The following is a 14,317-nucleotide window of genomic DNA, read 5'->3' as shown; positions in this document are numbered from 1 at the left end:
AATTAAAAAAAAATATAGTAATCTTTCTTTTGCAATAAAATGTGGTAGTGGGTTAAGTTAAACTAAAAGGGTTAATTAGTCATCATTGGTATTTCGGTTGGGCTTAATAAGAGATCAAGCAATAATCCAGATATATTTTGCCAGAAAGTTTTCCAAAATAATTTAGGTTTATTGAGATACTTGGTTGTAAGTATATAATTATACGAGTTGTTAGTAAGACTTAATACTTAAGTATCGATCCCTACTCTGTGGTTGTGGTGGTGGTATGGTGTGGTCTTCTTATTAGAAAGAGTGAGAGCGTCTATTATACTTCTGCGCAATGCAAACTCCCGCCATCCCAACCGGCATAAACGTAAACTCAACCTCAAAACAATAAGCTGATTAAAATATATACACTATATTCAGGGTTGTACAATTGTACATGGATGTACGTATTGAAAAATCAAACACCAAATCTCACAAGAAACCAACACAAAAACTACAATGGGATAGAAGAAATTGGTCCCTAAAGATGATTATGAAACAAAAAGACAATGAAAAGCATGCATGGCATTGAAAAGGAAAATCTTTGAGGCATGTGTACTTATATGACGTGTGACTTAAGGTTGCGAAACACGGATACTGACCAAACCTCTGAGAGAAAGACTAGCCAAATGGAGTGGAGCATGTCAGGTTTTAAAAGAAGAGATAGAATGAGAAACATAGTTCTCCGCATTAAAATGAAACTCACCGAAATAATGGAAAGACGATAATCAGTAATCGAGGTGGATAGGACATTTGATGTGAGGCACAAAAGGAAAATGAAGAAGAATCGAGGGAGGCAATTTACTAGATGGGAGTAAGGAGGAGACAGGAAGCAACAGATCTATAGAGGAAGCCTTTGCCGAGAGGCAGGCCAAAATTAGGGATATCTTGTAAATTTTGTTTTAGATTTAGTGTTTGTAATTTTTTTCGAAATAAAATAATTATTTCTTGTTTTTGGTGTGGTTAAAAGACTCTTCACGTGAACAACCTACGCATATGAAAAAAGTCTTCCATAGGTTCCATTATTTCATCAGTAGTTACAAAAAAACTTACGACTCCATGCAATGTCCAGCAGTAAGCACCCATTGTTCATCGATAATGGATCCACCGCACCAATGCTTGCCACTCCGCGAGATGGCCACGTTGTAAGGGTACATGCATATGTTGGTCTCCATTCCTCCGACGATACGTCGAGCTGCGTACGCCCTGAATGCCCATGCTAGTTGTCTTTCATCCGACGGTTCAGGGAAGACTAAAGAAAAATCATACATTACTCTGACATCAAACACTTTAATATATACTAGCTGATACCCCGCAACTTCGTCTGCGTACACACAGGACAAAAGAAAAAATAAAAAAACACTCATAACATAATACGCTGTCGCAACACTTTTTGTAAATAATTATGTGTTCTTCAAAGCCATGAATACTTTTCGCAGCACAACCGATGTATAAAATATTTTAGGTAAGTTTTTTTACACCTCGGGTTACATTATTGGAGTTTTAGTAAGGATCCCTAATAAAAAAAAATAATATAGCCTATATCACCCGGGGTTAGTGTAGCTTTCCAACAGTCAAAGAATTTTTCAAATCGGTTCAGTAGTTCCGGAGCCTATTCAATGCAAACAAACAATCAAATCTTGCCTCTTTATAATATTATAGCATAGATTGAAAGCGTTGGTAATCACAGTTGGTAGTGTATAGCCGAATGATGTTTCAGGTAATAATTATAATAGTCTTGATTGATACTTTAATGTTCTCAACATTTGGAGTTGGGGATGTCACACCATCAATGCTACTTCTAAGGTGTGATACAGAAGATCTTAATATTCTTCTTTCTATAATATTACTAGCTGACCCATGAAACGTTGTATTGCCCAAAAATATTTTGAGTATAAAAATAGAAGTCGACCAATTCTCAGACCTAACAAATATGTCATACATAAAATTTATCGTACTACAATAATCATTATATTCGATTGCCATCTTGCAACTCTATTGCGTCTGTGGATGGAATAGAATAACATTAAAATCGCGATACAAAAATAGGTGTTGATGGTAGATGGGTGCAAATTTGAAGTTGTATGTATTTTTAACGCTGAATCAAAATAAAATAAAAATAAAAAATGTAAATAAACAATAAAAAAATATTTAGGGGTATGAAAATAGATGTTGGCCGATTCTCAGACCTACCCGATATATACACAAATTTTCAAACAAATTGGTTTAGCCGTTTCGCAGGAGTTTGGTAACAAACACCGGGACACGAAAATTTCATATATAAGATTAATGGCAAGGTAAAACATTAATCGTTATTCAGTTCTAACTCTTTCATCATACATAATACTAAATTAATGAAACATAACTACAATTTAGATGAAAAGCAAGAGCCGGACAATATCAAATCTATTAATACTATAGAAAAAACTTTAATCGATCTACTTTAAAAATAAAATACCATATTTATCATCGTAATATTTGCAATACCTAATTATTAATGAAAAATAAAATTATGCAATACGTATCAACAGCTCTGGATCGCAATTTATTTGCAAAATTGTTTTAATTTCTCCATTATCACATTCATTTATTTTGAGTTCTTCAAATTAATCGTAAATAGCCAAACCTGGATCAGATCGTTCTTCGTGAAATATCTTAAACCTTGTAGATGTATTATCATTTTTAAATTTATAACGTTCCTCTAGAAATGTCTTAACATCAGCCCCCTCTTTAAGACTATCAACTTCGTACGCGTATTCATCACCTCCTTCGGTAACTTCTAGAACGTGAATTGCTCCTAAACCTGTAACTAGTATAATACTAATTTCAAGTATACCATGAATAAAATTCATTTTATTATTGCAACGAAATCATGATTACTATCGGATAAGTATTTGAATTCGGTCCTATTTCCTTTTATCGCTGCTACGCGTCATGAAAATAAATGGTTGCCGGAGTTTTATTGTGTTTATTTTGCAACGGAAAGTTAGTTCTCAGTGTATTTGAGAATATAGAAGATTTTAAAACAGTGTTTATGATGCCCTAACGATTTTTGGTTGAAAGTATTTGTATTAATAATAATTAGCCTGAAACCAATGATGCACGTAAGAAAATTTTAAGTGTTTTTCATTAAGTATATTATATTCAAAAACCTGCTTCAACAAGCTGTACAGACTTACGCAACCGTGGTCAGATAGTTTTTGTAGATTGCTGTACTTGTCGGTTTGTTTATAGACTTAAAAAAACGGCTAAACTGAATTAAATGCTTTTTCAATTATGTATTGTGGTAATCTTCTCGTAACAGTTCATGTCTTTTTTTATTCCAGTTATTTATACACACTATTTATTTTATACACACAAAAAAGCAGTGTTATAAACAAAAGGACAGAATTGAAATGAACCTTCTTAGTAATTAAAAAAACAATTGGCGGGAAATCATTTGTCAATTGTCTTTTATCACACATCAAAGTTATCAACGTCACACCAACGTAGGCAACGAAAATACAATTAAGTCGAAAAGATTTTAGAGCGATGATCTTTTATGATTTTAAAAGTTATCTCTGTCCGCAAGACTGTGCCGCTCGTCTACCAAGTGCGTTTGGGAGAGAAGCACCTTGCTTGAGCACAGTTGCGATGATTTGCTAAATTTGAGATAGGTCGGGTTTCTTTACATGACGAATTTTCTGAAGGGCGTCCTTCAACTGCCGTCAACGAAAATAATGTGGCTACTGTTAAGCGGTTAATTGCAGAAAACCTGTGGATTACCTATGAGACAATTCGAGGACTATTGGGGATTGGTATGAGTCAAATTCAGAAAATTTTACACGAAAAATTGAAAGTTCGGAAACTTTGTTGTCGTTAGATCCCTCATGAACTGACAACGGAGCAGAAGCGGGCTCGCGTGGAATGGTGCTCACAAGTGCTAATGAAGTACGACCACGGACATTCTTATGCTGTTTATGACATTGTCACAGGAGACGAAACGTGGATTTATTTTATTTTACCCAAAAAAAAACAGCTATCTTGTGAATGGGTATTTGAAAATGAGAACAGGTCAACAAAAGTGGTCCCATCTGCACACCCTGTGGTATTCTACCATTTGTTTACCCAGGGTGTTAAAAAAAGGTCGCGAAAGACGACCAAAAAGCCGCGTTCTCCTACATCATGACAATGCTTCTTCACACACGGTCAACAGAAGTAAGTCATTTTTAGCTTCCGAAAAAGTACAACTCGTCACCCATCCTGCACCCTGTGATTTCTGCATTTTACCCAAAATCAAAGATCTGATGAGAGGTTTCACTTTTACCGAAGAGGCAGTGATAGCGTTCAATCAGCACGAAGAAAACATGCCTTCAAATCTGTGGTCCTCCTGTTTTAAGAAATGGTTCGATCGCATGAAAATATTTTTAAAATGTAAAGGAGAGGTTATAACATTTTGTTTTTTTAAGTCACGCAAAACTTATAGTGTGACCTACATACAATAGTGGCGCCAAACCTTTTGGTGCTGAAATGATATACACCGACGACTAACACAAAGTGACATACAAATAAATAGCTTGTCACCCACACTAAAGTAATAAACCTGGCCTGTTTTTATCGGTTGTCTAGCAGCAAGAGGCTCTATCTAGACGTATAAGTTATCTAAGTTGTTCTGAATTCAGACTTGGTCACGCGTTATAAAACTAAAATAAAGTTTGTATTAATGTTTAATGTTGGTTTTAGGTAACTTCGGAAATAAAACCCATGCCAGTTTTATATGTCCATTTAACGAGCGATTTTGCCGCTGGGCTAAATGGGTTTTTCTAGTACTGTTTTATTTTATTTTTACGCTCTTTGATATACTGTGCATCCTTTTACGTGACATTTAAAATTCCAGCTGAATTTTACTGTTTAAATTGCGACATTGATATCATGTTTTAGGAAAAAGTAATTTAAATAAGACAGAATTCATAAAAATAGAGTTTAAATGTGTGTGCAATTATAATATTTTAAGAGTGGTGATAAGTTAAAAAATAAAATTCAGCAATTTATTTATATATTGGTGGTAATTATCAACAAAAATCTTGGAAGGGGCAGAGGCCGTTTATGTTTATTTTTTTATAAAAAACTGATCAGATCTGAGTTTCTTGCGCCAGTTCTTCTCCGGTCTGTGCGTTGATTTCCGAATGGGCAGTAGTTTTTCTAGTTCAAGAAGTAATTTCGTATCCTATTTTGAATAAAAATATTTAAATTTGGCTTTGAATTACAAGAGCTTTCGTCGTATAACGTGTATATATCAGTGGGCGGCTCCTTTGCACAGGATGCCGGCTAGATTATGGGTACCACAACGGCGCCTTTTTCTGCCGGGAAGCAGTAATGTGTAAGCATTACTGTGTTTCTGTCTGAAGGGCGTCGTAGCTAGTGAAATTACTGGGCAAATGAGACTTAACAACTTGTGTCTCAAGGTGACGAGCACAGTTGTAGTGCCGCTCAGAATTTTTGGGTCTTTCAAGAATCCTGAGCGGCACTGCATTGTAATGGGCAGGGCGTATCAATTACCATCAGCTGAACGTCCGGCTCGTCTCATCCCTTATTTTCATAAAAAAACCTTCCTATTTATAAGTATAAAGACTTGATTATGTAATTTTCATAACATAAGGTTTTTCAGCATACACTTTATAACTTGTACAACATGAAAATAGGATTATAGGATGAGACACAAGGAAGGGCACTGGTGTGGGACGCGACAACACTCTACCTCCTCGTCAAGTCACGTCATTTGGAGCTGGGGCTGCTGCTTCGATTTCCAAAGACAGCAAACGTGGCAAATATATCGGTTTGTGAGTTAGACTGTCTGTTTTTATTTGGTGAACCTCGGCACCTGGTAACTGGGAATAGGAAGGTAACTTACGAAAGATTTTTATTACAATAACGTATGGCTGCCTCGCGTCTGTTTATTATAAAATATTTATATGTGAAGTTATTTTTTGTCACGCTTCGAAGTTATTGTTATTGTTAGACCTGGCAAGGACTACCATTAGAGACCAAAGATATTCTATTTATATAGAGAGTACGTTTCGTGACAAAACTAATAGGCTACCTACTTATCTTTTGTGATTCATCTAAGGCTTTTGATTTTTTTAAACTTTCAAAGCTGGTCAGGAAGCTATCTGGCGTAAAAGGAACTGCGCTCGATCTTCTGAATTCATATTTAGGTAAAAGAATTGAGAAAGTCGATGTGAATGGCAAGAGATCGTCTGGGACTCCTCTCAGTATTGGGTACCACAAGGGTATATTCTAGGATCATTCCTCTTCCTTCCTTACATGTAATGTTCTTAATAACCTTATAGAAGAAAAGCACAAGGTAAGAATGTTTGCAGATGACACTTCATACAAATGATTTAAGTTTTCTTTAGTGTTAATTCCGCCAACATTCGTCTTTAAAACAATTCAACACGTGTTTCGCCTCTACACGAAGCATCCTCAGGACGTGTTGTCTCGCCAAAATCTGGCAAGAGACTCAAACTCTTTAAAGAACTTAATACAATATACCAAATCGCGGTTTTCAACGGCTATACAAAACAGTGAACAAATTAATTAAAAATAAACAAAAACATTTAATTAATTCAGAACTTTATCCCGTCCCACCACAATCAAATACCAAATATGTGGGTAGTTTGACATATATTGGACCAATATCGGATAAAATAGCTAAAATATTTAGGAAAAACAATATTAATGTGTCCTTCCGAACGAATCAAAATGAGTCTCTTCCCAGATTTTGGCGAAACAACACGTCCTGAGGATGCCTCATGTAGAGGCGAAACACGTGTCGAATTGTTTTAAAGACGAATGTTGGCGGAATTAACACTAAAGAAAACTTAAATCATTTGTATAATTATGGATTTCCGCAAAGTAACGCCTAATTCAATAAAAAAGATGACACTTCACTCATATTCTAAGTGAAAAGAGGCCAATTTTATATGACGGAGTAATTAATGTTCTATCTGACATTGTGTACTGGCTTAACACAAATAACCTATTGCTAATTGTCAAAAATGTAAATGCAAACGAAATTTTTTTAAGCGGAGAAGTGGTACAACCGGTGTAATCTGCTATATTTCTTGGCTCTTGATTCCAAATAACAATGTAATCCCCATATTGAAGGATTGGCAAAAGGCAAAATGAGGACACAATTAACTGACATATAATATAAAATAACTTTAGTTATTTTTCATAGTATAATGTCCCAGGATAAATTTTAATCTTTGTGCTGCAAAGAGGGCTACTCGCGCTAGGTCCTTAAGAATCGTAAAGAGAAACATTCCAAGAAATAAGGATTTAAACTGTTGCATCTCTATATTATATTCTTACAAATGTTATATATGTTCATAGAAACTATAGTAATTTTGCTGTTATAACCTTAATGTTAACACAAACAAATACTCGCTAACTTCAAGTTCATATAAAATATCAAAATCTACCAACCATTTGAAAAGATATGCTATAATCCTGAGAATAAGTGACGCAAGAAACTTAGTAAGTCTCAATTTATACAAAATTGCATTGCAATATATTCCTTATTAACCCAGGTGTCGCTCCATTGATAAAAAATATATTATAGAATACAGTGTTCATAGAGTACAGAATAATTATTATGGTCAGCTAATGTCAAAATGCCTACAAATTTGTGAGCCTCACAGAGCTACGGTATTTATTTATATTTTATATCTAAGTTTTATATCATTAGTTTTATACAGAGTTATATTAAAATGAGATGACTATTGCCGCTGTTTTATTAGCCCTGGCTCTATTAGTGAACAAGATATCTGTTACATACCAAGGTGAGCTTACTGAAATTATTATTGTTTGTATACCGAATAAACGTAAAATAATGAGGCTTTGTAATCATTTAAGATAATGTTGTTCAGATCCAGCAGCCAATTTTCATTAACTCGTTTTGACTAGTTCATCTTATGTTTCAGTCAAGCGCTCACTCTTTCTTATTCATCTTCGTGACTATCCCTAGTTATGATAATTTTGTATTTTTTTTTAATTTTCCGTTTTTACAGATAATCTGCTGTTACAACAACACTTCTCAGCAAAACTTGTGTTCCTTTTAAGCGTCTGCCTGTTCTTGCATAGTTTACGCCTGTTTCACTGCAGTCGCTACGTAAAGATATATCCGCTTTGTTTCGTTGCCGAGGTAACACATTTAAATTTATATTTATGTTAATTTGTTTTACAAATCAGTGAATTCCAGTCTTATCTTTCAGCCGGAAGACATCACATACTCTGCAATTTTACACCCAGAAATGATTCAGAAATAATTTATACAGGATGGGCCAAAAGAAGTCATCCGATGTTGTTTGGCTCTCTTTTTTTGTCTAAATGAAAAACTTCGATTCTGTTTTTTGATAATGTTTATTTGAACCTTTATAATTGTATTGGTCAAGTCGAGAAGATGATATCGGCCAAATAGGCGCCGTCACAACTGATTGCCCTACGGGCTCGTTTTATGGCATTTTTCATCACTTCAGCGATAACTTTGGGCGAAAGATTCTCGCACTCGTGTCGAATGTTGTCCTTGAGGGCTTCCAGAGTCTCGGGCTTGTTCACGTAAACACGGGACTTCAAAAAACCCCACAAAAAAAGTCTGAAACGGTTAAATCATGCGATCTTGCGGGAAAAAGGATAAAGCGATTTTTATACCCTTAATGGAATATTATTCCAAAAAATTTAAGTTAAATGTCTATAATGTGAAAAAAGTTTCACTTTTACCGTTGTTTCATAAAACCACACAATCCTTTTTTTTGTAATTTTTCCATTTAGTGTTTCGTCTAATTAGTTTAAGTGGCACTGCCGTGCTAATTGGACGATAAATAGATATATAAATAAATAAATTACTTTCACTAATTTAAGAATATCAACTTCAGGTTCTGACGTCTTTGGTTCTTCTAGAATTTTCTGAACAATACATATGGGAACCGGTCAAATTATACATACACCGAAACGCAGATGATGTCCTGATTCAATTGTACAACTATGAGAGCTTTGACTTCATAATATGTCCCTTGTGTTGCGGCAAACACGACTGCTCCGAGGACTTCACTCGCCTGGCATTGAAAATCTGCAGCTTTGGTTCGTTTGCGATAATTTGTTTGTTGACTAAATTACAACTTTAAACATGGTTACTGTCCATTTTTTTTATTTTATGAATTATTGACCGTGCGGGATTTCAAACTCATGCCTTTGTCGCTCTTAAAGGTGGCACTTCACATGGCTATTTGTATTTGTGTATTTGTTATATTTGGCAAGTAATTGCCATGTGTGGACAGTTTATTTGGCAAAGTGTTGGCCTTATTTGCCTATTTGACAAATAAGGCCAATACCAAATACGCGTTACCGTGCGCTTGTCGGTTTTTCGAGGCACATCAAAGGGGTCAAATAGGCAAATAAGCAAATAAACCGTCCACACAATGGCCATATTTAGAAGCGCACGCGCCGTGAACTTGTCCGGACGTGCTTTTGTGTCTGTGTTGTGAGTGAGAGAGTGTCTGTGTGTTTGTTATTTGAATGCCATGTGTGGATGGTTGTGTTTGCCTTTATTTGCATGTTTGCCTGAACGTCATATATTTTGCCAAATACAACAAACACCCAATAGCGAGCACAAATAGCCATGTGAAGTGCTACCATAACACACTGGCCTAATTCAAATTCAAATATTTTTATTCAAAATAGGATGTGACATCACTTATTGAAAGTCACAAAACTACCACCCATTCCAAAATTAATGCCTCAGGCCTGAGAAGAATGGGCGCAACAAACTCAGCGGGCTTCTTTTTTCATCAAAAATATGTTTTAAAATTAAAGTAACATTTACAAAGTAACATTGTAGAATTAAATTTATTATTTAATAGCATGTGGGTGGTCGCTCCATTCCCAATCTGTGGTATCATTAAGAAAGTCATTTATGTTATAGTAGCCTTTACCACACAAACGTTTTTTAACAATTCTTTTGAATAATGTAATACTTTTGTTTTGAACATTTTCTGGGATCCTGTTGTAAAAGCATATATACCCTACAAAAGACTTGCTAACTCGACTTAGCCGAGTAGTAGGCATTATAAGATTATGTCTGTTCCTGGTGTTAACATTATGGTTATGACAGTTTCTCGCAAATTCACTTATTCCCTTATTCCCAGCAATGGACTCTGGAATACAGGTAGATGTGGTTTACCTAGATTTCCGAAAAGCATTTGACACTGTTGACAATGACGTATTGCTGAGGAAATTAGCGGATGTAGGTTGCTCGCCAAAAACATTACAGTTCTGGGCTTCATACACGAGAGACAGAAAGCAGTATGTAGACTTTAATGGATACGAATCGGAGCCCTACTTTACGAGATCTGGAGTAAGTCAAGGCAGTAACCTTGGACCTCTTGAATTTATCATAACGATAAACGATCTGCCGGAGGTCCTAAGGCACAGCAAATGTCTCCTTTTTGCGGATGACGTAAAGTTAATGCTCCAAATAAGAGAAAAATCGGATTGCGACCACCTACAAGACGACATCTCAAAATTGATAGACTGGAGCAGGGAGAATAAATTGAACTTCAATCCTGCTAAGTGTTGTGTCTTAAGTTTAACCCGAGCCAGTAAACCTATATTGTATAACTACAAGATAGGCACGGATACAGAGCAGCGCGTGACGCAGATACAGGATCTGGGTGTCTTGTTTACATCGAACTTGATGTTTAGAGAGCATATAATTAAAATCTGCAAAAAGGCCTATAGAAATTTAGGGTTTGTTTTGAGACACTCTAAAGAGTTCACTAATATCACAACCGTCAAGGTACTTTATAATGCACTGGTAAGGAGTCGTCTGGAGTACAACTCGGATATGGGGCCCTTATGAGGACAAGTACAGGTTGATGTTAGAGCGTGTCCAAAACAAATTCGTTAGGCACCTATACTTCAAGTTATATGGAGTATACCCATTTTACCCACTTATGTACCCAGCACAAACAGTGTCGGGTGGTTGGGTATACTGAGTTGAGCGTCCGTAGGGATTTTTTTCTAGCAGCGTATGTGGTGAAGTTGTTGCGCGGGAAGGAGCACAACCCGGGAGTTCTGTGCTGCTTGAATCTTCGTGTGCCGGACCGGTACGTGTGGAGGCGCCTCCATCCGCCACTACTATCCATTCCGATGGCGAGAACAAAAGTGTTGGCAAAGTCGCCTTTAACTAGAGCCCTTCGCCATATAAATGAACTCCACAACAAAGTGGACATTTTTGAGTGTACGTGGAGTGAACTCACAAGGGTATTGTTATATGTAGTATGTTATGGTACATAGTAGTATGTTTAAGTTTTTTCTATTTCTGGTGTGATATATTATTTGTAATGTAATGTAGTTTGATTGTATGTTTAGTTTTAGTTTGATTTGATTGTTGTTTGCTGTGTTTGTTATTCTTGTTTGTTTGTAACTGTCGCATTAGGTAATACCTGTAATGATAGTTGCTGTATGTGAAATAAATAAATAAATAAATGTTACTTACTTATGTGCCTATGAACTATAATGTAATATTATCAAAAATATTTTGAGAATCTATTGCGTATCGAGTAAGTCGATCGGCCTCATGACAAAATTTACACGCCTCATTCGATTTCTAGTTTTAGGAAGTGCTGTTTCCCTTTGAACTTATAATGTAGGTATAGTATTGAACTGATAGATTCGAAAACTTTATACAATTCTTAACGTACGCCATATTGAGTGGTTAAGCAATAACTTAATCAACGGTCCGATACTTGCATAGTTGGTATTATCCTCAACTCTCCAGTTAAAGTGTCATTTCAGGATACGCTTTACAATTGATGAACTACTCAACACCAATAAATATATTTAAAAATAATTTGTATAGATTATAGAATCACAAGAGCGTTACGAGCCTTTAAGGAAGGTGTACGCGCTTTTTTTGAAGGTACCCATGTCGTATCTTCCCGGAAACACCGCACAAGGAAGCTCATTCCACAGCTTTTGCTTTTGTTAAGATAATATATATATATATATTCATAATCGCACTCAAGCTGTTGTTATGAGTAATTATATCTCTGAGGTACCCATATCGAGTGGCGTTCCTCAGGGTTCCTTGCTTGGCCCTCTATTGTTCGATATATTTTTATATGATGTCGATACCTGCTTAGGTACCGCCAAAATATTGTGCTTTGCTGACGATATCAAAATGTACAACAAGGTATCGTCACTAGATGATGCAATAGCACAACAAGAAGATCTACACCGATTGCAAAATTATTGTGATGATCATAGCCTAGACCTAAACCCAACGAAATGTAGCGTAATAAAATTCACGCGAAAGCGGCATCCTATAATTTTCAAATACCAGTTGGGATGTGAAAATGTGCAGAGGAGTAGTACAATACGAGACCTTGGTGTTTTACTTGATTCGAAGCTATAATTTGACCAACATATAAATTTAACTTTATCAAAAGCTATGAAAGCCCTTGGATTTATTATAAGAAGCTCACGTGATTTCCATCAAGTCAAGACACTGAAGATATTGTACTGCGCCTTCATTCGTGGTCAATTAGAATATGCATCTCAAATCTGGAATCCCTTGTATTCTACATATATTTCTCGAATAGAAAATATTCAAAAAAAGTTCTTACGCTTTCCATCCTACCGTACAATCGACAGATACAATTCAAAGTCATACGAGCAACATTGTAAAAAGCAACATTTACTTCCGCTCGGGAAACGACGTATGATCTCTGAAATTGCTTTCTTCTTGAAAATAGCTCAAAATAAGGTTGATTGTCCAGATCTTCTTTGGACAATTTCATCGAGAACTTCGTCAACTGCACTACGCTATAGCCGTTTATTGTATGTACCTCAATCATCTACTAACTACCGAAGCAAACGTTATATCATCCGAGCTAGCTCCACCTGTAATAAACTAAGCAGTGAAATAATTAATTTGGATATTTTTAATACAACTGTCAAAGCAATGAAACAATGTATCATGAAAACATTTTTTGAATCCGATGACTAACCTGTAAATATTAAGTGTGGTTATTATTAGATTATAATATTACATGTTTACTCTTTATAATTTTGATTCTTACTACTTCTATTGTCTATTAGTGAATATCTGTAACTAGCTCTAAGTTTTTATTGTATATTTATTTTGTGTAAATAGCTGTTGATATTCCTTGAAATAAATTTATTTTAAATTAAATTAAGGTAGGCACTGCATGTTCTGTTAAACTTTGTTAATAATTGAAACTAAAAAGCCGGGTTGCGTAGCATAACTTTGTAAAAATAATACTACAAAAAATAAGAAAGACACTGGGATCTCATATGGGATCATTTTCTTTCTTCTTTCTTTCTCTTTTCATAGCATCAGTAATAATTTTATTAGTTTCAATGTAAAATAACACGAAGCGTATGTTACAAAATTTCAAAAGATGCCATACAAGCATATAATAGTTGCCGTAATAAAAAGCTATTGGTAATTAAATCTAAGCTTCTAGATTTAATCTCCATTCTTCACTCATGTCTGTCATATATTATAGGTTACTGGATGACCTAAATATTTAAAATTGTTCACTCTCTGTGAGGAAACATTATTAATTCTCAATGCTTATGCTGACCTATCTGGAATTTCTCATTCTTGTGATATTGCAAATTTTAACGTTACGAAGCATGGCAGATGTCATTGTCAAAGAATATCGTTTTTTTATGAATAATTTTACGTCTAGATAGAGCCTCTTACTGCTAGACAACTGATGAAAACAGGCCATGTTTATTATTGCTTTAGTGTGCGTGACAAGCTACCACTTACACTCAAAGGAATTGCTAAAAATAGAGGTTAACAGTCAACCTCAATTTTATTCGACGTTTTCACAGCTGTCACATTCTAGACGTTTAAATGATCTAAGGTTGTTTTGTGTGTGCTATTTATTTAGAGCATTGGTAACAAGAGCATCAGTTTAAACCTAAATACAATAAAATAATTTATATCATATTTTTTTCAATATACTCTGTTTGCGTAGCAATTGTCTATTCTCTTGTATTTTATAGCAATAGCAAACTATAGTGCAGACAGTTTCTATAGAAATAGAGAGATACCTATAGACAACAGGCGCATTAGTATCCGATTGGCTGATCTAATGCCAATTGACTCTCGCGCCGGTTAATAAATCATTCATCAGTGGTCACCGGTATATTCGCATCGCATCAAAGTACTCGGTGTAACGCATACATTCACCAAACGCCAAACGGACACACACTAGCA

At 35.3% G+C, this 14,317-nt stretch overlaps 1 long non-coding RNA gene across 2 annotated transcripts; it reads left to right on the top strand.

The window, feature by feature from the left end:
* Positions 1-2,939: 2,939 nt before the first annotated feature.
* On the top strand, positions 2,940-9,195 carry LOC126967684 (uncharacterized). 2 transcript variants are annotated; one of them, XR_007730067.1, is made up of 3 exons: positions 2,940-3,128; positions 8,076-8,209; positions 8,940-9,195. It is a non-coding gene; the product is annotated as an uncharacterized LOC126967684 (long non-coding RNA). The 2 variants fall into 2 exon arrangements; XR_007730068.1 differs by lacking the exon at positions 2,940-3,128 and adding an exon at positions 6,601-7,847.
* Positions 9,196-14,317: the final 5,122 nt, after the last annotated feature.

Source organism: Leptidea sinapis, chromosome 13, assembly GCF_905404315.1.
Source record: "Leptidea sinapis chromosome 13, ilLepSina1.1, whole genome shotgun sequence".
Taxonomy (NCBI): Eukaryota; Metazoa; Arthropoda; class Insecta; order Lepidoptera; family Pieridae; genus Leptidea; species Leptidea sinapis.
This window is presented reverse-complemented; position numbering and strand designations above follow the sequence as displayed.